Source organism: Mustela nivalis, assembly GCF_964662115.1.
Source record: "Mustela nivalis genome assembly, chromosome: X".
Lineage (NCBI taxonomy): Eukaryota > Metazoa > Chordata > Mammalia > Carnivora > Mustelidae > Mustela > Mustela nivalis.
Window position 1 is genome coordinate 73,795,778 of NC_139040.1, and position 25,766 is coordinate 73,821,543.

Here is a 25,766-nt window from a genome sequence, read left to right on the forward strand (position 1 = left end):
GCACCAAGAACTAGAAGATACCTGGGAATAAACTTAACCAAAGACGTAAAGGATCTGTACTCAAGGAAATACAGAACACTCATGAAAGAAATTGATGAAGACGCAAAAATATGAAAGACCATTCCACGCTCTTGGATTGGAAGAATAAACATTGTTAAAATGTTTATACTGTCTAGAGCAATCAATATTTTTAATGCCATTCCAATCAAAATTCCATTGGTATTTTTCAAAGAGCTGGAGCAAATAATCCTATAATTTATATGGAATCAGAAGAGACCCTGAATTGCTAAGGAAATGTTGAAAAAGTAAAAAAGAAAAACTGGCAGCATCATGTGGCCTGATTTTAAGCTTTACCACAAAGCTGTGATCACCAAGACAGCATGGTACTGGCATAAAAACACATACATAGACCAATGGAACAGAGAAAGCCCAGATACAGACCCTCAACTCTATGGGCAAATAATCTTCAACAACACAGGAAAAAATATAGAGTGGAAAAAAGACAGTCTCTTCAATAAATGATGCTGGGAAAACTGGACAGCTATATGTAGAAGAAAAACTCGACCATTCTCTGACACTGTACACAAAGATAAACTGAAAAGGATAAAAGATCTCAACGTGAGACAGGAATCCATCAGAAATCCTAGAGGAGAACATAGGCAGTAACCACTTCAATATCAGCCACAGGAACTTCTTTCAAGATATGTCTCCAAAGGCAAAGGAAACAAAAGCGAAAATGAACTTTTGAGACTTCATCAAATTCAAAAGCTTCTGCACAGCAAAGGAAACAGTCAACGAAACATAGAGGCAACCCAGGAATGGGAGAAGATACTTGCAAATGACAGTACAGACAAAAGGCTGATGTCCAGGATCAATAAAGAAATTCTCAAACTCAACACACACAAAACAGATAATCATGTCAAGAAATGGGCAGAAGACGTGAACAGACGCTTCTCCAATGAAAACATACAAAAGTCTATCAGACACATGAAAAAATGTTTATCATCACTAGCCATCAGGGAGATTCAAATTAAAACCACATTGAGATTCCACCTTACACCTGTTAGAATGGCCAAAATTAGCAAGACAGGGAACAACGTGTGTTGGAGAAGATGTGGAGAAAGGGGAAACCTCTTACATTGTTGGTGGGAATCCAATTTGGTGCAGCCACTTTGGAGAACAGTGTGGAGATTCCTTAAGAAATTAAAAATAGAGCTTCCCTATGACCCTGCAATTGCACTACTGGGTATTTACCAAAAAGATACATATGTAGTGAAAAGAAGGGCCATATGTACCCCAATGTTTATAACAGCAATGGCTATGGTCGCCAAACTGTGGAAAGAACCAAGATGCCCTTCAACAGAAAAATGGATAATGAAGATGTGGTGCATATACACTATGGAGTATTATGCCTCCATCAGAGAGTGGGACACCCAGCTATTGTGTCAACGTGGAAGGGACTGTAAGCAATTATGCTGAGTGAAATAAGTCAAGCAGAGAGTCAATTATCATATGGTTTCACTTATTTATGGAGCATAAGAAATAACACGAAGGACATGGGCAGATGGAGAGGAGAAGAGAGTTGAGGGAAATTGGAGAGGGAGATGAACAATGAGAGACTCTGGACTCTGAAAACAATCTGAAAGTTTTGAAGGGGTAGGGGGTGGGAGGTTGGGTGAGCCTGGTGGTGAATATAATGGAGGGTTTGTATTGCATGGAGCACTGGGTGTGGTGCATAAACAATGAAATCTGTTACACTGAAAAGCAATTTTAAAAATTAAATTAAATTAAATTATGCTTATGTCAATGATTTATTTTTTAAACTTAAATTTTAATTAAACTTAAATTAAACTTAAATTTAAAATTAAATTAAATTTAAATTTAAACTATAATTTATTTTAATTTAATTTAAGTTTAAAAAATAAAGCATTAAAAAAAATAAAGCATTGACATTTACAATTGAAGAAAAATAAAATATATAAAAATAATTTAACCAAGGAGGTGAATGACATGTGCTTGGAAAACTATACAATATTAATGAAAAAACTGAGGATGACATTAACAAAAGGAAGATATTCTATGCTCATGAATTGGAAAAATTAATATTGTTAAAACATCCACACTAGCCAAAGCAATCTTCAGATATAATATAACCCCTATCAAAATACCAACGGCGTTTTTCACAAAACAATCCTAAAGTGTGTATAAAACCATAAAAGACCCCAAATAGCCAAATAAATCTTAAAAAAGAACAAGAAAGCTGGAGGTATCACAATCCCAGATTTCAAGGTATACTACAAAGCTGTGCTAATGAAAACCACTATGGTTACTGACACAAAAAAGACACACGGATCAATGGAACAGAGTAGAGAGTCCAGAAAGAAACTCATATTTTTATGGTCAATTAATGTACATCGAAAGAAGCAAATATACAATGGGGGAAAAGGGAGTTTCTTCACCAAATGGAATTGAGAAACTGGACAGCTACATGCAAAAGAAAGGGACTGGACCACATTGTTACATCATACACAAAATAAAATTCAGAATGAAATAAGGACCTAAATGTGAGATCTGAAGCCATAAAATTCCTATAAGAAAACAGGCAATAATTTCTTTGACATTGGCCATAGACACATTTTTCTAGACATGTCTCTTCTGGCAAAGGAAATGAAAGCAAAATTAAACTATTGGGACTGCAACCAAATTAAAATGCTTTTGCACAGAGAAGGAAGCCACAAAAAAAAAAAAAAGACAACCTACTGAATTGGAGAAGATATTTACAAATGTTATACTTAATAAGGAGTTAATACTGAAAATATATTAAAAATGTATACAACTCAAATTTGAGAAAACTAATAATTAAATTTAAAAATGGGTAAAGGAAGACATGCAGATGGTCAACAGATACATGAAGAGATGTTCAATATCACTCATCATCAGGAAAATGCAAATTAAAACCATAATGATATACCATTTTACACCTATCATAATTGTAAGAATTTTAAAAAAGACAAGAAATAATGTGTTGGCAAGGATGCAACATGGGGGCTTAAGTGGGTACGAGAAGAATAAATGAAAGAAGATGGGATTGGGAGGGAGACAAACCATAAGTGACTCTTAATCTCACAAAACAAACTGAGGGTTGCTGGGGGGAGGGGGTTTGGGAGAAGGGGGTGGTATTATGGACATTGGGGAGGGTATGTGTTTTGGTGAGTGCTGTGAAGTGTGTAAACCTGGTGATTCACAGACCTGTACCCCTGGGGATAAAAATATATGTTTATAAAAAATAAAAAATTATATTTAAAAAAAAAGAGAAAAAGGAAACCTCATGCACTGTTGGTGGGAATGGAAATTCGTGCAGACACTGTGGAAAACAGTATGGACATTTCTAAAAAAAATTAATATAGAATTGCCATATGATCTAGTAGTTCCACTACTGGGCGTTTACCCAGAGGAAACCAATACACTAATTAAAAGAGATATGCACAGCTATGTTTGTTAAAGCATTTTTTTTTACAATAACCAAGATATGGGAGCAAGCCACTGATGGACGAAAGGATAAAGAAGATGAAGGAAAAAAAGAAAAGATGAACGAAGATTACACACACACACACACACACACATTCGGAAATATCACTCAGCCTTAAAATGAGTGAAATTTTGTCATTTACAACAACATGGATAGACTTACAGTGTATGATGCTAAGTGAAATAAGCCAGGGAAAGACAAATACCATATGATTTTGCTAATATGTGGATTTAGGAAACAAAACAGAACAAAAATCAAAAGGAAAAAAAATATCAAGAAACAGATTTTTAATTATAAAGAACAAACTGATGGTTACCAGAGAGGATACCAGTAGGAGGATGGGTTAAATAGGTGATAGGATAAGGAGTACATTTGTCCTGAAACTAATGTAACACTGTATATTAGCTAACTGGAATTAAAATAACACGTTAAAATTAAAAAAAAAAACCTACACTGTGTATAAAAAATGAAAATAACCAGTGTTGGTGAGGATATGGAAAAACATTGCTGGTGGAAATGCAAAAGCATTCACTCACTCTAGGAAAGTTTGGCAATTCCTCAAATAACTGAACATATAGAACTACCATATGACCTCACTAGCCAAAAGATGGCCACCGCCAAAATGTTCAGCAAGGGATGAATGGATAAGGAAATGATTATTATTCAGCCATAAAATAAAATGAAGTACTGTAACATACATAATACAATGTGGATGAATCTCAAAACATTATGCTAAGTGAAATAAGTCAGATACATTGTATGATTCTATGCATATGAAATATTTGGGTTATACCTGAAATATTTAGTATAGATAAAGCAAAGAATCTACTTCATAAGTTAGGTGTTTTACCTTGGAAGGATGGGAATATTTTCCAGCTAGAGTTGTTCCAGTTCCAGCTAGAGTTCCAACATTTTGAGTTTACTCAATGACATTGAATTACTCAACTTTAAAATGGTTACTATTATGTTATGTGAATTTCACCTCAATAAATTATTTTCATGAATTGTATGTGTAATAATGTTTACTGTAGAAAAATTGGAAAACAGGGAAGCATATTGGGGCACCTGGATGGTTCAAGTGGTTGAGTGTCTGCCTTTAGCTGGGGTCGTGACCACAGAGTCCTGGGATCAAGCCCTGCATTGGGCTCCCTGCTTAGTGGGAGCCTGCTTCTCACTCTGCTCTCTGCTTGTGCTCTCTCTAGCTATCTCTGTCACTACCTGTGTCTCTCTCTCAAATAAATAAAATCTTTTAAAGAAATAAGAAAAAAAAAGTCACTTGCATTTTTTCATCTAAAGATGATTACTTTTGATGTTTTGATTAGCGATCATTATAATATTGTTTCCTTGGAAAGTATATATTTTTTAATTTAAATTCAATTAGCCAACATATAATACATCACCAGTCTCAGATATAGTGTTAAATAATACATCAGTTACATAAAACACCCAGTGATCATCATATCACATGCTCTCCTTAATTCCCATCACCCAATTATCCCATCTTCCCACCCACTTTCCCTCCAGCAACCCTGTTTGTTTTCTATAGCTAAGAATCTTTTATGGTTTTTCTCTCTCTCTGATTTCTTGTCATTCTGTTTTCCCTCCCTTCCCCTATGATCCTCTGTGCTATTTCTTATATTCCACATGAGCAAAATCATCTGATAATTGTCTTTCTCAGATTGACTTATTTCACTTAGTATAATACCCTCCACTTCCATCCATGTTGATGTAGATCGTAGCTATTCATCTTTTCTTTCTTTTTTTTTTTTTTTAGGCCTTCCAGAAATTTCTTGCATTTTTTTAAAATTTATTTTCAGCATAACAGTATTCATTGTTTTTGCACCACACCCAGTGCTCTATGCAATCCATGCCCTCTCCAATACCCATCACCTGGTTTCCCCAACATCCCACCCCCCGCCCCTTCAAAACCCTCAGACTGTTTTTCAGAGTCCATAGTCTCTCATGGTTGACCTCCCCTTCCAATTTCCCTCAAGTCCCTTCTCCTCTCTAACTCCCCTTGTCCTCCATGGTATTTGTTATGCTCCACAAATAAGTGAAACCATATGATAATTGACTCTCTCTGCTTGACTTATTTCACTCAGCATAATCTCTTCCAGTCCCGTCCATGTTGCTACAAAAGTTGGGTATTCATCCTTTCTGATGGAGGCATAATACTCCCATTGTATATATAAAACACATCTTCTTTATTCATTTATCTGCCAAAGGACATCTTGGTTCCTTCCACTATTTGGCTATTGTGGACATTGCTGCTATGAACATTGGGGTGCAGTTGCCCCTTCATTTCACTTTATTTCACTACCCAGTAGTGCAATTGCTGGATCATAAGGTAACTCTATTTTTTTAACTTCTTGAGGAACCTCCATATTGTTTTCCAGAGTGGCTGTATCAGGTTGCATTCCCAACAGTGTAGAGGGGTTGCCCTTTCTCCACATCTTCACCAATACTTGTTTTTTCCTGTCTTGTTATTTTTTGCCATTTTAACTGGTAAATGTAGTATCTTGTGTTTTTCATTTCTAGTTCTCTGATGGCTAGTGATGTTGAGCATTTTTCATGTGTCTGTTGGCCATTTGTATGTCTTCTTTGAAGAAATATCTGTTCATGTTTTCTGCCTATTTCTTTACTGGATTCTTTGTTTTTTGGGTGTTGAGTTTGAGAAGTTCTTTGTAGATCTTGGATACTAGGACATTACCTGATATGTCATTTGCAAATATATTCTCCCATTCCATAGGTTGCCTTTTAATTTTGTTGCCTGTTTCCTTTGTTGTGTAGATTTTTATCTTGATGAAGTCCTAATAGTTCATTTTTGCTTTAGTTTCCTGTGCCTTTAGAGATGTGTCTTGCAAGAAGTGGCTGCAGCCAAGATCAGAGAAGTTGCTTCTTGTGTTATCCTCTGGGATTTTAATGGATTTCTGTCTCCTATTTAGGTCTTTTATCAATTTTGAATTTATCTTTGTATATAGTGTAAGAGAATGGTCCAGTTTCATACTTCTGCATGCGACTGTCTTATTTTCCCAGCACCATTTATTGAAGAGACTGTCTTTTTTCCATTGGATATTCTTTCCTGCTTTTTGGAAGATTAGTTGACCATAGAGTTAAGGGTCCATTTCTGGACTCTCTATTCTGTTCCATTAATTTATGTCTCTGTTTTTGTGGCAGTACCATGCTGTCTTGATGATCACAGCTTGAAGTCAGGCATTGTGATGCCCCTAGCTTTGGTGGGAAATTGTGTTTAGAGTTACAGAAAGATAACATAACCCTTAGAATTAAGTCATATATAGTGAGGACTGCCTTGTAATAATTACCTATTATATAGTCTAACCTTATTCAAGTTAGTGGCATGACCTTCCCTGAGATAAAGTAACATCTAGGTAGAGATTCACATCCAGAATAAGTGAGCCAAAAGATAATGCTCTTCTCCCCCCACCCACTTTTTTGTGTGTGTGTGTGTGTGTGTGTGTGTGTGTGTGTGTGTGTGTGTGTTCAGTTAAAACATCTTCCCAGAAAAATTAGTGTTTTATATTTAGGAATGCAAAGAACATTGACTCTGCTTTTAGGAGCATAATTCAGAAACAATAAGCAGAAGTGAGCAAATTGCCTTCTCATCTTCCAGTTGCCAGAATAAGAGTTTGCATTTAAATAAATATAACACTTTTATTTCAATCAACATTATTAAAAACCCTAAAAGTTAATGAAAAGATTAATTCAAGTCAATTTATAAGAATAATGAAAAATCTTGTTTCATTTATTCTTCTCCTACCCACTTAAGCCTCCATGTTGCATCACCACTTCCTGTGGCACTATTGTTTAAGATTAACAGAATTTGAGAGATAAATAACTATATAAGATACAGATTAAGTTCTGTTAGGAAACACCAGACCATTTTCTGCTCCAGATTCCTTTTTAACAAGCATCAGATGGGGGTTAGATCAGATGAACTGAGCCCTCTTTGCCCTGAGATTTTAGTCCATCCTTAAAACCATATCTTCACTGTCAGCTCTATGTAAACACATCAATAACATGCACTTACACTTTCACACTTTAGTAAGTAGTAAGAACAGTTTACATTGTTTAATGCTTTTTTTTGCCCATAATTTAAATATTATTGAAAAACTGACACTAAATATAGGAGATCTTTGTTGTATACCTTACAAAATTAATTACATTATCTTGGTAGATTAACTGGAATTATGGAACTGATAAGGCTTTCTGCCATATAACACAAATTTAGGAGGCCGTGTAGATCATTAGTGTTGCTTTCTTCTAAATGGACATCCTTCTGTGAGTCTAACCTTTCCTCCTATTGGCAGGCACAACATTTTTGAACAGCCTACACAAAGAAACACAATTATGGCTGAAAACTAGTAATTTTATAGCAACCTGGACACTTTATGTTCATAAAATAGGAATCTGGGCTTTGAGCTTGCCAATTCTTTTTATGTTTCTTTCTTTTTTCTTCTTCTTCCAAGGACAGGTGTAGTAAATCTTTATCTAAAGGCATGTCAATCCTTTCACAAGCCCAACCAGTACTTGATTGCTTTTTAATTTATTAAAAGATTTTACATATATTACTTTATTCAACTATAGCAATGATACAGGGGGAAAAGGGATAGCATCATCCCTGTTTTACAAATGAAGAATTGGATTCAGAGACAGGCTTGTTCATTCCCTTTTAAAATCTAATTAGTCAATCTACAAGACATATCTGAGGAACCAGATCATTCATGAGAAAAACATGGACTGATTCAGACAGAATTTGAATTCAAAACACTTTTCTCTGAATTCCTATTGCACTTAAAGTATATTATATGCATTTACTACTCTGAATTCCTATTACACTAAAAGTATGTTATATGCATTTTACTACTAAAGTATGTTACATGCATTTTACAACACAGCCCTCTGTGTTGTATAAATAAATACATAGATTTTAACCATCAAAATCCAAAAAGTGAGTTTGAGTCCTGACCTAGCCATGACCCAGCTGTGTGACTTTGGGCAAGATGCCTAAGTTCTCTGAACCTGAGTTCCCCTATCTGTGAAATGTGAATAACATTCCCTGCCTCACAAGCTAGTTTTCCTTGTCAAATAAGATAGTAGTTGAAGTTATCTTTCCATGTTCCCCATCAGGCTGTAATCCCCAGGAGGTCATTGCCCATATATTTAACTGTTGTTGCTTCTCAACAGAATTGTACCCATAGTAAATATCTGATATCTACTTTTCCATGGAGTGGAAAGTGTTGGAATGCATGTTTTTGTGACAGTAGGCTTCTTCTTTTTTTTTTATTAAAGATTTTATTTATTTATTTGACAGAGAGAGAGATCACAAGTAGGCAGAGAGGCAGGCAGAGAGAGAGAGAGGAGGAAGCAGGCTCCCTGCTGAGCAGAGAGCCTGATGCGGGGCTTGAGCCCAGGACCCTGGGATCATGACCTGAGCTGAAGGCAACGGCTTAACCCAAGGAGCCACCCAGGTGCCCGGTAGGCTTCTTCTTAATGCTCATTGTCCAAGCCTTTGAATCTAATATACCTAAATCTCTTTTGCAGGATCTGATTAAAACTTAACATGAAAACTAGCTAATTAAGTGCTTGTAAATAGCAATTCACAAACCATTTATTTATAAGAGAAATTGATGTTTTTTATTTTAGTTCTTAAATGCCCCATTTTCTGTAATCATCATTAATAACGATTTTAGACATGAACTCTCCATTGGTGACTTTTGCTGTTGCTGTGAAACTTATAATAAGCAGCCACTGCATTCACTGACAGAGATAACTCCCCTTAAGATCCTTAAGGCCTGCAGTATATTTATTGGGGAGGTAGTGAAAGAAACATAGGAAAAGAAAAGGAGGGAGTACAGAAGTTGCTGCAAAAGTCTATACCAACACAGTAAATGTGATACATAATCCCTAGACAAATAGATATCTTCTTATATACCATCACTTATTTCTTGATATTTTTTGAATGTATGAGGGTGATATGCCTAAATATTATGCTTATGTAGTCAGTTTCTTCCAATGATCTTAAATGTGTTAATGTTACAAATACTATTTCGTTAATCTTTCATAATCCAAAGGGCTATGAAAGAAACATTTATATTCTATTTGTGCAATTGCTTGAATATGGTTAGCAGTATCAGTCTCAAATATGAAGAAATTTTAAGTTTGTATTTACATTGAGTTAGTTAGCATACAATGTAATATTAATTTCAGGTATACAGTGCAGTGATTGAAAACATCCACTTAAAACCCGATGATCGTAATAACAAATGCACTCCTTAATCACCATCATAACACATCCCCTCACCCACCTCCTCTGATAATCAACAGTTTGTTCTCTACAATTAAAGAGTACTTCTTAGTTGACTTATTCTTTTTTTGATTTGCTCCTTTGCTTTGTTTCTTAAATTCCAAATATAAGTGAAATCATATGGTATTTGTTTTTCTCTCACTAATTTCCCTCATAACAAATATTCATTTTACATTAATCAGTCAATGCACACTTGGGTAGTACATAGTTTCACTATTATAAATAAAGCTGCTATAAACATTGGGGTGCATGTATCCTTTTGAATTAATATTTTTGTATGCTTTGGATAAAACCTAGTACTGCAATTGCTGGATCATAGGATGGTTCTATTTTTAACTTTTGAGGAAACTCTGTATTGTTTTCCAGAATGGCTGCACCAGTTTGCACTCCCACCAACAGTGTAAGAGGGTTCCCCTTTCTCTGCATCCTCAACAATACCTATTGTTTCTTGTGTTGTTAATTTTAGCCATTCATACAGGTGTGAGGTGATATCTCATTGTAGTTTTGATTTATATTTCCGTGATGATGAGTTATATTGGCCATATTTTCATGTGTCTATTGGCTATCTGGATGTCTTTTTTTTTGTGTGTGTGTTTATTTTTATTTATTTTTATTATTATTTTTTTTAATTTATTTTTTATTTTCAGCATAACAGTATTCATTATTTTTCACCACACCCAGTGCTTTTTTTATGTTCAGTTAGCCAGCATAGTTTTTTTTTGCTGTAGTGTTTGTAAAGTCTTCTTTGGAAAATTGTCTTTCCATGTCTTCTGTCTGGTTATAAATTGGCATATTCATTTTTTGGGTGTTGGGTTTTATAAGTCTTTATATATTTTGGATCCTAACCCTTTATCAGATATGCCATTTACAAATATCTTCCTTCATTTCATAGGTTGCCTTTTACTTTTGTTGGTTTAATCATTTGTTGTGCAAAAAATTTATTTTGATAAAGTACAAATAGTTTATTTTTGCTTGTGTTTCCCTTGCCTCAAGAGACACATCTAGAAAGAAGTAGCTATGTCTGATGTCAAAGATATTACTTCCTGGGTTCTCCTCTAGGATTTTAACATTTTACGTCTCACATTTAGGTTTTCAATTCATTTTGAATTTGTATTTGTGTCTGCTATAAGAAAAAGATCCAGTTCCTTTCTTTTCCCTGTTGCTGTCCAGTTTACCCAACATGTTTTTTTTGAGAAAACTATCCTCCTTTCATTGGACATGATTTCCTGCTTTGTTAGAGATTGATCAACCATATAATTGTGGGACTATTTCTGAGCTTTTTATTCTGTTCTATTGTTTTATGTATCTATTTTTATGACAATACTATACTGTTTTGATTACTGCAGTTCCGCAATGTATCTTGAAGTCTGGGAATTGTGAGGCCTCCAGTTTTGTTATTATTTCTTAAAGTTGTTTTCACAATTCAGGGTCATTTGCCCTTCCATACAAATTTTAAGATTGCTTGATCTGGACCTGTGAAAAATGCGTAGATTGCTTTGGGTATTATAGACTTTTTTTTTTAACTTTACTTTTTCAGGGTTTAGTATAGACATTTTAACTATGTTTGTTTCAATCCATGAGCATGGAGTGTTTTCCCATTTCTTTGTGTTATCTTCAATTACTTTCATCGGTGTTTTATATTTTTCAGATATATTTTTCAAATGCTTTTTCTGCACTTATTGACAGGATCATATGATTCTTCTCTTTTTTTTTTCATTACTATGTTGTATCACATTGATCAATATTCAACCACCCCTGTAGCATGGGAATAAATCCCACTTGATTGTGGTGAATAATTCTTTTAAAGTACTGTTGAATTTGATTTGCTAGATTCATATTGAGAATGTTTGTATCCATGCTCTTCAGATATTGGTCTATAATTCTTCTTTTTGGTGGGGTCTTTGTCTGAATTGGGTATTTAAGTAATACTGGTCTTGTAAAATGAGTTTGGAAGTTTTTCTTCCATTTGTATTTTTTGGAACAGTTCATGAAAAAGGTGAAAAAATAATGAATACTGTTATGCTGAAAATTTAAAAAAAGGAGAATTTCCGCTAAAAAAAAAAAAAGGTATTAATTCTTCTTTAAATGTCAGATAGAATTCCCCAGAGAGGCCATCAGGTGCAGGACTTTTATTTATTGGGAGATTTTTTTGATTGCTGATTCAACTTCTTTGCTGGTTATTGGTCTGCTCAAATTTTCTATTTCTTCCTGTTTCAGTTGTGGTACTTTGTAAGTCTCTAAAAATTAGACCATTACTTCCAGGTTGCCCCATTTACTGACATAGTTTTTCATAATATTCTCTTAGAATTGCATGTATTTCTGTGGCATGGTTGTGATCTCTCCTTTTTCATTTGTGATCTTATCTATTTGGGTCCTTTCTCTTTTCTTTTTGGTAAGACTGGTTAGGTGATTACCAATTTCATTAATTCATTTGAAGAACCAGCTCTTAGTTTCATTAATCTGTTCTACTTTGGGTTTTTTGTTCATCTCTTTGTTTCTGTATCATTTATTTATGCTCCAATATTTATTATTTACTTTCTTTTTATTGGTTTTAGGCTTTATTTGCCCTTCTTTTTCTAGCTGTTTTAGGTATAAGCTTAGGTTGTGTCTTTGAGACTTTTCTTTCTGCTTGAGGTAAGCCTGTATTCCAATACACTTCCCTCTGAGTACTGCCTTTGGTTCATCCCAAAGCTTTGGACTGTTGTGTTTTCATTTTCATGTGCTTCTAGGTTTTTTATTTGTTTCTTTAATTTCCCGGTCAACCCTTCATTCTTTAGTAGGATGTTTTTTAACTTCCATTCATCTGTGATCTTTCCAAATGTTTTCTTTTTTTACTTCAAGTTTCATAGCATTGTGGCCTGAAAATATGAATGGTATGATCTTGATATTTTTGTACTTGTTCAGGAATTATTGGTGACCCAGTATGTGATCTATTTTGGAGAATGTTCCATGTGCACTGGAAAAGATTGTGTATTCTGCTTTTTTAGGATGAAATCTTCTGAATATATCTGTGATGTCCATCTGGTCTAGTGTGTCATTAAAAGCCATTGTTTCCCTCTTGATTTTCTTCTTGGATGATCTGTCCATTGTTGTAAGTGGGATGCTAAATGCCCTACTATTACTGTGTTATTATCAATGAGTTTCTTTATTATAATTGTTATTAGTTGATTTATATATTTGGGTGTTCTTAAGTTGGGGCATAGATATTTACAAATGTTAGATCTTCTTGATGGGTAGACCCTTTGATTATAATACCCTTCTTCATCTCTGGTTACAGTCTTTTTTATTTTTTTTTTTTAAATCTAGTTTGTCTGATAGAAGTGTGCCTATTTCAGCTTTCTTTTGGCATCCATCAGATGACAGATAGATCTCTATCCCTTTGCTTTCAATCTGCAAGTGTCTTTAGGTCTAAAATGAGTCTCTTATAGGCAGCATATAGACGGATCTATTTTTTTTAATCCATTCTGATACCCGATGTCTTTTGTGTTGAATATTTAGTCCATTTACATTCAGAGTGATTATTGAAATATATAAATCTAGTGCCATTGTGTTACCTGTAGATTGATGTTTATTTTTTGTTGCCTTTGGTCTTTAATTTCTCCACTCAGAGTTCCCCTTAAAATTTCTTACCAGACTGGTTTACTGATTATGAAATCCTTTATTTTTTTGTTTGGGGAAATTTTTATCTCTCTCTCTTTTTTTTTTAAAGATTTTATTTATTTGACAGACAGAGATCACAAGTAGGCAGAGAGGCAGGCAGATAGAGAGCGAGAGAAGGAAGCAGGCTCCCTGCTGAGCAGAGAGCCCGATGTGGGACTCCATCCCAGGACCCTGAGATCATGACCTGAGCCGAAGGCAGCGGCTTAACCCACTGAGCCACCCAGGCGCCCAAAATTTTTATCTCTCTTATTCTAAATGGTAATCTTGCTAAATAAAAAATTATTGGTTGCATATATTTCCCAAAAGCATGTTGAGTATTTCCTGTTACTTCTTTTTGTCCTGTCAAGTTATTGTGGAAAAGCTGTTGTGTAACTGATTTTTGCCTCCTTGTAGGTAAAGTCTATTTTCCCTAGCTGCTTTCAGGATTCTTTCCTTGTCTGTATTTTGTGTATTTGACTAATATGCCTTTGGTGATGGCTGGCTTTTGTTGAATTTAATGGGAGTTATCTTTGCTTCTTGGATTTAGATATCTGTGTCCTTCTCCAGATTAGGGAATTTTTTCAGCTATAATTTATTTGAATAAATCTTCTGCCCCTTTATCTCTCTCTTCTGCCTCTCAGATTTCTATGATATAAATGTTATTATGTATTAAGAAGTTGCTAAATTCCCTATGTTTGCCTTCATAGCCCATTACCCTATGTCCCTCTTTTTGGCTTCAGTATTTTCCACAGTTTTCTCTTCTGTATCACTGATTCATTACTCTACTGTATGCATTACTGTTTTTATGACCCCCATTTGGAATTGCATCTTGGTTATAGCATTTTAAATTTTTGCCTGACTAGATTTTAGTTCTTTTACTCTGCAGTAAGGGATTCTTTAGTGTCTTCTATGCTTTTTTCAAACACAGCTAGCATTCTTATAAGTGTTGTTTTAAATTCTAGTTCAGAGGGGCACATGGGTGGCTCATTCATGAAGCATCTGCATTTGGCTCAGCTCATGATCCTGAGGCCCTGGGACCAAGCCCCACATCAGGCTCCCTCCTCAGTAGGAAGCCTGCTTCTCCCTCCCTTACTCCCCTGCTTGTGTTCTCTCTTTCTCACTGTGTCTCTCTCTGTGAAATAAATAAATAAAATCTTTCAAAAAATAAGTTCTAGCTCAGACATCTTACTTTTATCTGTGTTGATTAAATCCCTGGCCTTGAGTTATACTTCCCGTTTTTTTTTCCTTTGGAGGGAATTTCTCTGTCTCATATTTTTGTCCAGAAAAAAATGGGGGAAAGAAAAACACAAAACAAAACAAAAAAGAAAAGTAAAAAACAAGGCCCCCTAAACTAGATTATGGGTGTGTTTTGTTCTGCTTTTAAAAAAAATAAGATCTTCATCCTGAGCTGCCTGGGTAACACAGTTAAGCATTTGACTCTTGGTTTTGGCTTGAGATCATGATGTCAGTGTTGTGAGGTCAAGTCCCACATCAGGCTCTATGCTCAACATGGAGTCTGCTTAAAGCTTTCTCCTCCTCTCCCTTTGCTGTTCTTCCCCCAAATAAATTAAGTATTTAAAAAAAAAATCTTTATCTGCAACAGTCAACAAAACAAAGAGGCAACCCAAGGAATGGGAGAAGATATTAGTAAATGACACTACAGAAAATGGGCTGATATCCAAGATCTATAACGAACCCTTCAAACTGAACACACACAAAACAGATAATCACATCAAAAAATGGGCAGAAGACCTGAACAGACACTTCTCCAAAGAAGACATACAAATGGCTAACAGACACATGAAAAAATGTTCATCATCATTAGCCATCAGGGAGATTTAAATCAAAACCACACTGAGACACAACCTTACACCAGTTATAATGGCCAAAATTAACAAGACAGTAAACAACATGTGTTGGAGAGGATGTGGAGAAAGGGGAACCCTCTTACAGTTGGTGGGAATGCAAGTTGGTGCAGCCACATTGGAAAACAGTGTGTAGATTCCTTAAGAAATTAAAAATAGAGCTTCCCTATGACCCTGCAATTGCACTACTGGGTATTTACCACAAAGATACAGATGTAGTGAAGAGAAGGGCCATCTGTACCCCAATGTTCATAGCAGCAATAACATGGTCGCCAAACTGTGGAAAGAACCAAGATTCCCTTCAATGGACGAATGGGTAAGGAAGATGTGGTCCATATATACAATGGAGTATTATGCCTCCATCAGAAAGGTGGGATACCCAACTTTTATATCAACATGGATGGGACTGGAAGAGATTATTCTGAGTCAAGCAGAGAGAGTCAATTATCATAAGGTTCTGCTTATTTGTGGATCATAAGAAATAGCACAGAAGACATGGGGAGATGTAGAGGAGAAGGGAGTTGGGGACAATTGGAGGGGAAGACGAACCATGAGAGACAGTGGACTCAGAGAAATAAACTGATGGTTTTGGAGGGGAGAAGGATGGGATGTTGTGTGAGTCTGGTGGTGGATATTATGGAGGGCACATATTGCATGGGGCACTGGCTGTGGTGTATAAACAATTCTGGAACACTGAAAAGAAATTAAAAACATCTTTATCCACCAACAAATAAATACATAAAATGAAAGAAAAGAAAAAATATATATATATGAATACATCTGTTAACTCCGTTTTGTCCAGTGTGTCTTTTAAAACCATTGTTTTTATGTTAGCGTTCCATTTAGATGATCAGTCCATTGATGTAAATGAGGTATTAAGGTCCTCTACTATTATTGTATTATTATTGATTAGCTATTTTATATTTGTTATTCACATTTTTGAAATATTTGGTTGCCCTAATTTTAGGTTTACAAATATTTAAAATTGTTAGATCTTCTTGTTGATTTGGTCCCTTTTGTGATTATATTAAAGAATGTAATATACATCTTTTACTACAAATGCCTGTTTTATTTATTTAAGTAATCTCTGCACCTCATGTGTGTCTCAAACACATGAAAGAGTCATATTCTCCACCAACTGAGGTATATTTCTGGGGCTTTTAAGATCATTTCATAGTTATCTAGTTGTGTTAGTGGGACAGGCAAGCCCAGGGTCCTCCTAATTTGCAACCATCTTCCTCTCTCAGTAATTATTCCATTGAATTCATTTCATACATTTAATCCACTTGTAAGGCTGGATACAATCACCTAGGCAGCTTAGTATTGTGGAAAGAATATTGAGCTTAGAGACACACAGTCCAAAGTTGGATTTCTGGTTATACCATGTATTAGCTATGTGACTTTCTGCAAATTTTTCAGCTTCAATATTTTTAGAAAAGGTATTTTGAAGCTCTTAATTTATTATAAAATTTGATCCTTAGCTTGTTTTCCTTTTTCCAAGTATTTATTTATATTCCAGTTAGTTAACATACAGTGTAAAATTAGTTTCATGTATAGGATTTAGTGATTCATCACATACAACACCCAGTTCTCATCACACACACAAAAAAGTCCTCCATCTCCAACACCCATTTAACTCATCTCCCTGCCTACCTCTCCTCCAGCAACCTTCAGTGTGTTACTTATACTTAAGAATATGCTTTATGCTTTGCTTCTCTCATTTTCCCCCATGTATTCACATGTGTTGTTTCTTAAATTCTACATGAGTGAAATCATATGGTGTTTATCTTTGTCTGACTGACATCTTCCTTAACATTATACTCTCTAACTCCATTCATATTATTGTAAATGGCAAGATTTCATTCTTTTTGATGTCTGAGAATATTCCATTACATATACATATGCCACATCTTCTTATATATTCATCTGTTGATGGGCATTTGGGCTCTTTCCATTGTCTGGCTATTGTTGATAATGCTGCTATAAACATTGCAATGCATGTACCCCTTTGAATCTATCTTCTTTTATCCTTTTGGCAAATACTTGTAGTGCAATTGCTGGGTCACAAGGTATCTCAATTTTTAGCTTTTTGAGGAACCTCCATACTGTTTTCTATAGTGGCTGTACCAGTTTGCATTCCCACCAACAGTATAACAGAATTCCCCTTTCTCTACATCCTCACCTACACTCGTTTCTTCTCTTGTTAGTTTTAAGCATTCTGAGGTATCTCAATTTTTAACTTTTTGAGGAACCTCCATACTGTTTTCTATAGTGGCTGTACCAGTTTGCATTCCCACCAACAGTATAACAGAATTCCCCTTTCTCTACATCCTCACCTACACTTGTTTCTTCTCTTGTTAGTTTTAAGCATTCTGACTAGTATGTAGTGGTATATCATTGTAGTTTTGATTTGTAGTTCCCTGATGATGGGGGATGTTGAGCATATTTTCATGTATCTATTAGTCATCTAGATGTCTTTTTTGGGGAAAAAAGTGTCTATTCATGTCTTTGGACCATCTTTCAACTGGATTTTGTTTTTCTTGGAGTAAGTAGATACTGACAAGTTTTTTTTTTTTTTTAATATGTTTTGGATACTTGCCCTTTATCAGATATGTCCTTTGCGAATATATTCTCCCATTCTAAAGGTTACTTTTAATTATGTTGATCATTTCCTTTGCTTTCCAGAAGAGTTTTTACCTTTTTTTTGTGGTTTGGTTCATTTTTTAAAAAATTTTTTATTTATTTATTTTTTAAAAAAAATTTTATTTTTTATAAACATATATTTTTATCCCCAGGGGTACAGGTCTGTGAATCGCCAGGTTTACACACTTCACAGCACTCACCAAAGCACATACCCTCCCCAATGTCCATAACCCCACCCCCGTTTTCCCAACCCCCCTCCCCCCAGCAACCCTCAGTTTGTTTTGTGAAATTAAGAGTCACTTATGGCTTGTCTCCATCCCAATCCCATCTTGTTTCATTGATTCTTCTCCTACCCACTTTATGCTGCACCACATTAATATAAGAAAGTATAAGAATCATATTATACTGTCAGTGGATGCAGAGAAAGAATTTGAGAAAGTAAAACATCTATTATTGTTAAAAAAAATATCCTCAACATAGTGGGGCTATAGGGAGCATACCTCAACATCATAAAGGTTATATACAAAAGACCTAGAGCTAATATCATCCTTGATGGGGAAAAACTGAGATAAAAAGGTAAAAACTCTCCTACCCACTTAAGGAAAGTTCTTACCTTTTTATCTCAGTTTTTTCCTATCAAGGATGATATTAGCTCTAGGTCTTTTGCATATAACCTTTATGATGTTGAGGTATGCTCCCTATAGCCCCACTATGTTGAGTATATTTTTTTAGCAATAATAGATGTTTTACTTTCTCAAATTCTTTCTCTGCATCCATTGACAGTATAATATGATTCTTATACTTTCTTATATTAATGTGGTGCAGCATATTGATCAATTTTTTTTTTTTTGCCTACAAATCATTTATTTATTTATTTATTTATTTAACTTTTTATTTTTTATAAACATATATTTTTATCCACAGGGGTACAGGTCTGTGAATCACCAGGTTTACACACTTCACAGCACTCACCAAAGCACATACCCTCCCCAATGTCCATAATCCCACCCCCTTCTCCCAAACCCCCTCCCCCCAGCAACCCTCAGTTTGTTTTGTGAGATTTTTAAATATTAAACCACACTTACATTCCAGGAATAAATTCCATCTTATCATGGGGAATTATTCTTATAATATATTGTTGGATTAAATTTGCCAGTATTTTGTTGAGAATTTTTGCATCCATGTTCATTAGGGATATTGGCACATAGTTCTCTTTTTGAGTGATGGTCTTTGGTTTTGGAATCAGGGTAATGGTGGCCTGATAGAATGAGTTTGGAAGTTTTATTTCCATTTCTGTTTTTTGGAACTGTTTGAGAAGAAATGGTATTAACTCTTCTTTAAATGTTTGGTAAAATTTGCCTGTGAGGCCATCCCGGACTTTGGTTTGCTGAGAGTTTCTTGATTACTGATTCAATTTCTTTACTAGTTATTAGTCTGTTCAAATTTTCTCTTTCTACCTATTTTAGTTTGGTGATTTATCCCTTTCTTCCAGATTGCCCAAATTATTAGCATACAATTTTTTTATAATATTCTGTTGTAATTGTTTGTATTTCTGCAGTGTCAGTTGTGATCTCTCCTCTTTAATTTATGATTTTATTTATGCGGGTCCTTTCTCTTATTTTCTGATAAGTCTGGCTACAGGTTTATCAATTTTATTGATCTTTTCCAAAGAAACAGTTCCTCGGTCCTTTCCTTTTCCCTCACATTGTTATGAAATTTTATTGTCTATAAAGTACATTCACATTTATTATATCAAGTTATTCACACAAAACTATATGAGATATGGATTATTTCTGCCATATTAGAGATGAGAGAACTGAAGTTCAGATAGATGAGTGGCTGTAGACGATATGATATATATACAATAGAATATTACTCAGACACAAAAAAGAATGAAATTTTACCGTTTTCAAAATATGGATGGGACTAGAGAGTATAATGCTAAGTAAAATAAGTCAGTTAAAGAAAAATACCACAAAATTCACTCATGTGTGGAATTTAAGAAAGAAAACAAATGATCAAAGTTAAAATGAGAGAAAGAGAGAGAGAGAGAAATGAAAAAACAGACTGTTAACTGTAGAGACCAAACTGATAGTTGTCAGAGAAGAAGAGAGTGGTGGGGATGGGTGAAATAGGTGATGGGGCTTAAAGTGTACATTAATCATCATGAGCATTTAGTAATGTGCAGAATTCTTGAATAGCTATATTGTGCACCTGAAACTAATATAACACTGTATTCTAACTATATTGGAATTATTCTTTTTAAAAAAACTTAACAAGGAGGACATGTGTTGTGAAGAGCACTGGGTGTTATATGCAACTAGTGAATCATTGAACATTACACCAAAAACTAATGATGTACTACTATTTGTTGGCTAACTGAACATAATAATAAAAAACTTAATAAATAAAAGAAAACTAAGGCTCAGAGAGGCTAAATGAATTACCCAAATTTATCTTGTAAATAGGAGGCAGAACTAAAATTCAAATTCATTTTGTCTGTAAATCAAACGATCTTGCCACAATGCCACAGTTCCCAATAATTTTGTACATACTTAGTAAATTATAAAATGAATATTAAAGATGTAATTAAAAGTTTAAACACCATGTGGAAGAACTTATAAAGGCTGTAGTTTAATAAAAATCAAATCAATATTTCCACTTTTCTTGAAAATTATGACCTCAGCCTAGGAACTTCATATTAGACATGTCACCAGAGGAAAGGGAAACAAAAGCAAAAATGAACTATTGGACATTGGGGAGGGTATGTGCTTTGGTGAGTGCTGTGAAGTATGTAAACCTGGTGATTCACAGACCTGTACCCCTGGGGATAAAAATATATGTTTATAAAAAATAAAAAAATAAAAAAAAATTTAAAAAAATGAACTATTGGGACTTCTTGAAGACAAAAAGCTTCTGCACAGTGAAGGAAACATAAACATTTCTAAACTATAAAAATAAAAGAGGCTTAAATTCCTTAGAGTGATCAAGTGTCCAAAAGTATGTGACATGAGCCTACAATCAGTTTAAATAAACATTAAACTGTTGCTTTAGCTGAATAAATTTAACAGATTTCATAATAGAAGTCTACATTTCTACACTTACCTGCTCTAGGTACATATACCTTCCCTGGAAAATTTGGTTTGCATTTACATACTATCTGAAGAAATTCAGAAAAAACAAAAAGGAAGAGTGTCAGAATCATAGCTATTTCATTGCTTAGAATAGTTGCTTCTTTCTCTAGCACTGCTTTTTTCTTCAGGTGCATATATTGGAGTTGCTTAAGAATTTTCTGAATATACTATGTCAAAAACTTTCCTCAGAAAATTAAAATTAAATGGATGTTTAATTCTTCATAAGAAAACCATAAAATTGTACAGCAATAATTTTTTCTTACATATTTGGTTCTCTCTACATACAATGTTAGAAGTCAGAGAGACCTGTGTCTAAAACACAACCGTGAACTTAATAGTTGCACAGTTTTTGTCAAGTAATCTATTTAAGACCGTTTTCTATGTGTAAAATGAAGATAATAGCACATACATCATAGAATTATTATGAGGATTAAATGGGATAACACATATTTTGGTACTTGATTAGTAAAGCTCAATAAATGATACTTCATTTTCATTTACTCTCTCTTAAGCTTATTTCCTGTTAAAAAGCCTAAAAAGCTTTTCAGATTTTCACTACCACTTTGACAGTTTAAATTTTCTGAAAGTATCCTTAATTTTCTTATAAAAATAGTCACAGCTATTACATAGATCATGGCAATCTTCTTGCAATAATTCTGCTCTAATACACACACACACACACACACACATACACATACACACACACCCCTCAACAACAATAATCAGCAAAGTACTTACCTCTTAACATTTCCAATATCTGGCACATATCCTCGACCAGCTCAATTCTTCTTTGGAGGTCTATAGTCCACATCTGTATTTCTTACTTGTGTGGCGTATTCATTATATCATGGCTTTTATCCTTTGATGCTGTCAGAATTGTCAAAAATAATCCAAAGCTATGGAATGAGAGATTCCAATAGAGTTACATAAGCAGAAGGCAAACTTATGGTAAGAATTCAATAAATCATTCTCTGAAACACATTTTACCCATTTAAAGTTCAGTACGACAGTCAGGAGCAGCATATTTTGATCTCAAAGACTGATAGTTCTTTTCAATATTTGTGCTAATCAGAGGTGTAATATATATATATATTATATATATATAAATATATATATATAGGCTCAGAATCTTCCATAGGCTTAAGAGAACTTATCTTGTGACTACGGATAAGACTCAATCCAAAAGAACCATAGCCAAATTATCTGTACACACACACACACACACACACATACTAAAGAAAAGTATATATGAACAGTGAATTCAAGGAGAGCTACTTTATCTACACTTTTCATTAAGTAGCAGAATGTTTCCAGATGGCTCTTATGTACAGTTTGAAGATTAAGTATTACTATTCCTTCTTGATGATCTATGCAAAGTGAAGATCTTAAAAGTTAAAGGACCACAATTTAGAATAAATATTAATTTTCCTAAACACCTGGAATGAATATTTCCACCTTAGATAGACTTTTCTACTTTTTAGTTCACTTGCAGTCATATTAACTAAAAAGTCACACGTACAGTTTACAAGTTGGCAGAAACAAGAAAAACACTTGGATAAAACTAACCTTGAACCTTCTTACTTATTCCCTTCTACCTCAAGATGAGTGAATCATCTTTCTGAAAAATGTAAAGTGCTGAATTATTATATAATAATAAATTATCATTTTATAACTTTAAGATCTTAAAATATATTTCTCAACTAGAAGTTAGAGCATTAAACCATGGTCTAGGAGCAAAGTATGGCCTAACCAAGGTTTGTGAAGGTCCTCATCATTATCACCACTTACTAGCCTTATATATTTTTCCATTCTCTGAATATATCTTTTAGTAGTGTGGTAGCTATACTCCCCAAACTTTAAATATGACCATAATATTCGATAAATAAAGTTTTTGTGTTGCTTCTTGGTACCAGATGCAATCCAAAAGATGTAACTTCAGACTTTGAAAAAACTGGAACTTATTGAACACTCTGATGGCTTGGAAGGATAATGGGAAATAATTCTTAAAATTAAATATGTATTGGAAAATTACGTTACTATATGAATAGGACATCTGAGTTATTGATACTTGATAGAAGAAAAAATCAACTAAAATTCACAACAGGAGGAAATCTTCCTCTCACTTGCTTCCTACAACTTGCCTGAGTGCTGGCACACCCTGCTGCTGCCCCACAGAAATGCTTTGATTACCTGCAGTTCTTCCTGAAATTAGGCCAGCGTCTAGGACATTAGCTTATCTCATTCAGGTTTATTCCAAAGAAGTAAAATTTGGTGTAGATGCCTGAGCTTTAATGATTCAATGTGTAGACCTTTTAGTTGATCTTGATAGCTCTTACTATGGGGCCAAAGGGAAGAACAGTGATTATTGGAAAGAGTTGGAAAAGACCCAAAGTATCAAAAGATGGTGTGACTGTTGCAAAGTCCATTGACTTAAAGATAAATATAAAAATATTGGTACTAAACCTGTTCAAGATGTCAGTAACACAAATAAAGATCCCGGTGATGACACCACTACTTCTATTTTCCTGGCACACTCTATTGCCAAGGAAGGCTTAGAGATTAGCAAAAGTGCTAATCCTGTGAAAATCAGGAGAGGTGTGATGTTAGCTGTTGATGCTGTAATTGATGAAGCAGTCTAAACTTGTGACAACCCCTGATGAAATTGCTCAGATTTCTACAATTTCTGCTAATGGAAACAAAGAAATGTGCAACATCATTTCTGATGCAATGGAAAAAAGCTAGAAGAATGGGAGTCATCATAGTAAAGGATGGAAAAACACTTAAGCATGAATTAGAAATAATTCAGGGCATGAAATTTGATTGAAAGTGTATTTCTCCATACTTCATTAATACATTAAAAGGTCAGAAATATGAATTCCATTATTCTATATTCTATGGAGGTGAAAAGAAAGTTTCCAGAGTCCAAGACACTGTGTATGCTCCTGAAATTACCAATGCTCCCCATTAACCCTTGGTCATAATCGCTAGATGTTGATGAAGAAGATCTGAGTAAACTCATTTTTAATAGACTAAAAATTAGCCTTCTGGTTGTAGCAGTCAAAGTGCTAGGTTTTGGTGACAATGAAAAGAAACAGACTAAAGAGAAAGTAGTTGCTATTGGTGGTGCAGTGTTTGGAAAAGAAGGATTGACACTAAATCTTATTTTTTTTAACTTTATTTTATTTTTTCAGTGTTCCAAGATTCATTGTTTATGCATCACACCCAGTGCTCAATGCAATATGTGCCCTCCTTAATACCTATTACCAGGCTCACCCAACACCCCCCTCCCTTCCAGAACCCCCAGTTTGTTTCTCAGAGTCCACAGTCTCTTTTGGTTCATGTCTCCCTCCAATTTCCCCCAAATCTTGAAATATTCAGCCTCATGACTTAGCAAAAGTTGGAGAGGTCATTGTGACCAAAGATGATGCCATGATCTTGAAAAGAAATTGTGACAAGGCTCAAATTGAAAATTTTCTTCAAAAAATCATCAAGCAGTTAGATATCACAACTAGTGAACATGAAAAGGAAAAACTGATTGAACGTCTGCCCAAACTTTCAGATAGAGTAGCTGTGCTGAAAGTTGATGGGACAAGAGATATTGAAAAGAAAAACAGCTATGGTTTCCCTCAATGCTACATGAGCTTCTGTTGAAGGCATTGTTCTGGGAAGGGATTGTGTCATGCTTTGAAGCATTCCAGCTTTGGAATCAATAATTACAGTTTCTGGGGTATCCAGGCAGCTCACTTGGTTAAGCAGCTGCGTTTGGCTTAGGACATGATCTCAGTGTCCTAGGATCAAGCCCCATGTTGCATCGGACTCCATGCTCAGTGGACAGTCTGCTTCTCGCTCTCCTTTTGTCCCTCCCCCACTTATGTTCTCTCTCTCTCTCTCTCTCTCCCTCTCTCTCAAATAAATATTTAAAAAAATTTAGCTCCTGAAGATCAAAAACTGATATAGAAATTATTTAAACACCCAAAATTCCTGCAATGACCATGGCTAAGAATGTAGATACTGAAGTATCACGAATAATTGAGAAAATTATGCAAAGTTCCTCAGAAGATGAGTATGAGGTTATGCTTAGAGGTTTTGTGAATATCATGGAAAAAGGAATAATTGACTCATCATTGAATAAAGGAAAAAGGAATAATTGACTCAACTAAGGTTGTAAGAACTGTTTTATTGGTTACTGCCAAAGTGGTTTCTCTGTTAAGTTCAAGAGAAGATCTAGTCACTGAAATTCCCAAAGACCCTAGAATGGGTGGAATGGAATGTGGTATAGGAGGTGGCATATCCTAATTCTTATAATAGTACTTTATTAATAAACTGAGAGGAAGTTCAATGCAATTGATCTCACCAATCACCAAGCTGATTCTCACTAACAACTTCAGAGAAGTCAGCTGAAGGTAATGACCGAAGAAAAGCCTGGCTGATGTTTAAGAAGATAACTATAACCAATACTTGCTGATTTCAGTTAACAACATATCATTGTTTAATTCTGTCTTTGTCAATGCCTACAGAAAATCCATTTTGTGTTTTTTAATAAAAACACATTTGTACATTCCTGATACCTAAGTGCAAGAGCCATGTAACAAATGTGTTGCTTTCAACTGAAATCACTGAGGCATTTTTAC

General features: G+C 34.6%; 1 protein-coding gene and 2 pseudogenes across 10 annotated transcripts in view; 1 reads left to right on the plus strand and 2 right to left on the minus strand.

Moving 5' to 3' along the window:
• The window catches only part of ZC3H12B (zinc finger CCCH-type containing 12B), a 596,951-nt gene that overhangs the window by 169,576 nt on the left and 401,609 nt on the right, over positions 1–25,766 (minus strand). For 6 of the 8 annotated variants that reach the window (XM_082715899.1, XM_082715900.1, XM_082715902.1 and 3 more), the window contains 2 exons: positions 21,874–22,031; positions 21,107–21,161 (listed from right to left, as the gene is read on the minus strand). The exons of 1 other annotated variant lie outside the window; for it this stretch is intronic. The gene's annotated coding sequence lies outside the window, so the exon portion shown is untranslated. The remainder of the gene's footprint in view (positions 1–21,106; positions 21,162–21,873; positions 22,032–25,766) is intronic. One more of the 8 variants, XM_082715905.1, reaches the window with a different exon arrangement.
• Positions 7,721–8,066, minus strand: LOC309855827 (small ribosomal subunit protein eS27-like pseudogene; annotated as a pseudogene). Its single transcript has one exon. The product of its transcript is annotated as a small ribosomal subunit protein eS27-like pseudogene (transcript).
• On the plus strand, positions 11,208–24,786 carry LOC309855909 (60 kDa heat shock protein, mitochondrial pseudogene; annotated as a pseudogene). The gene is made up of 3 exons: positions 11,208–11,230; positions 23,348–24,342; positions 24,527–24,786. The product of its transcript is annotated as a 60 kDa heat shock protein, mitochondrial pseudogene (transcript).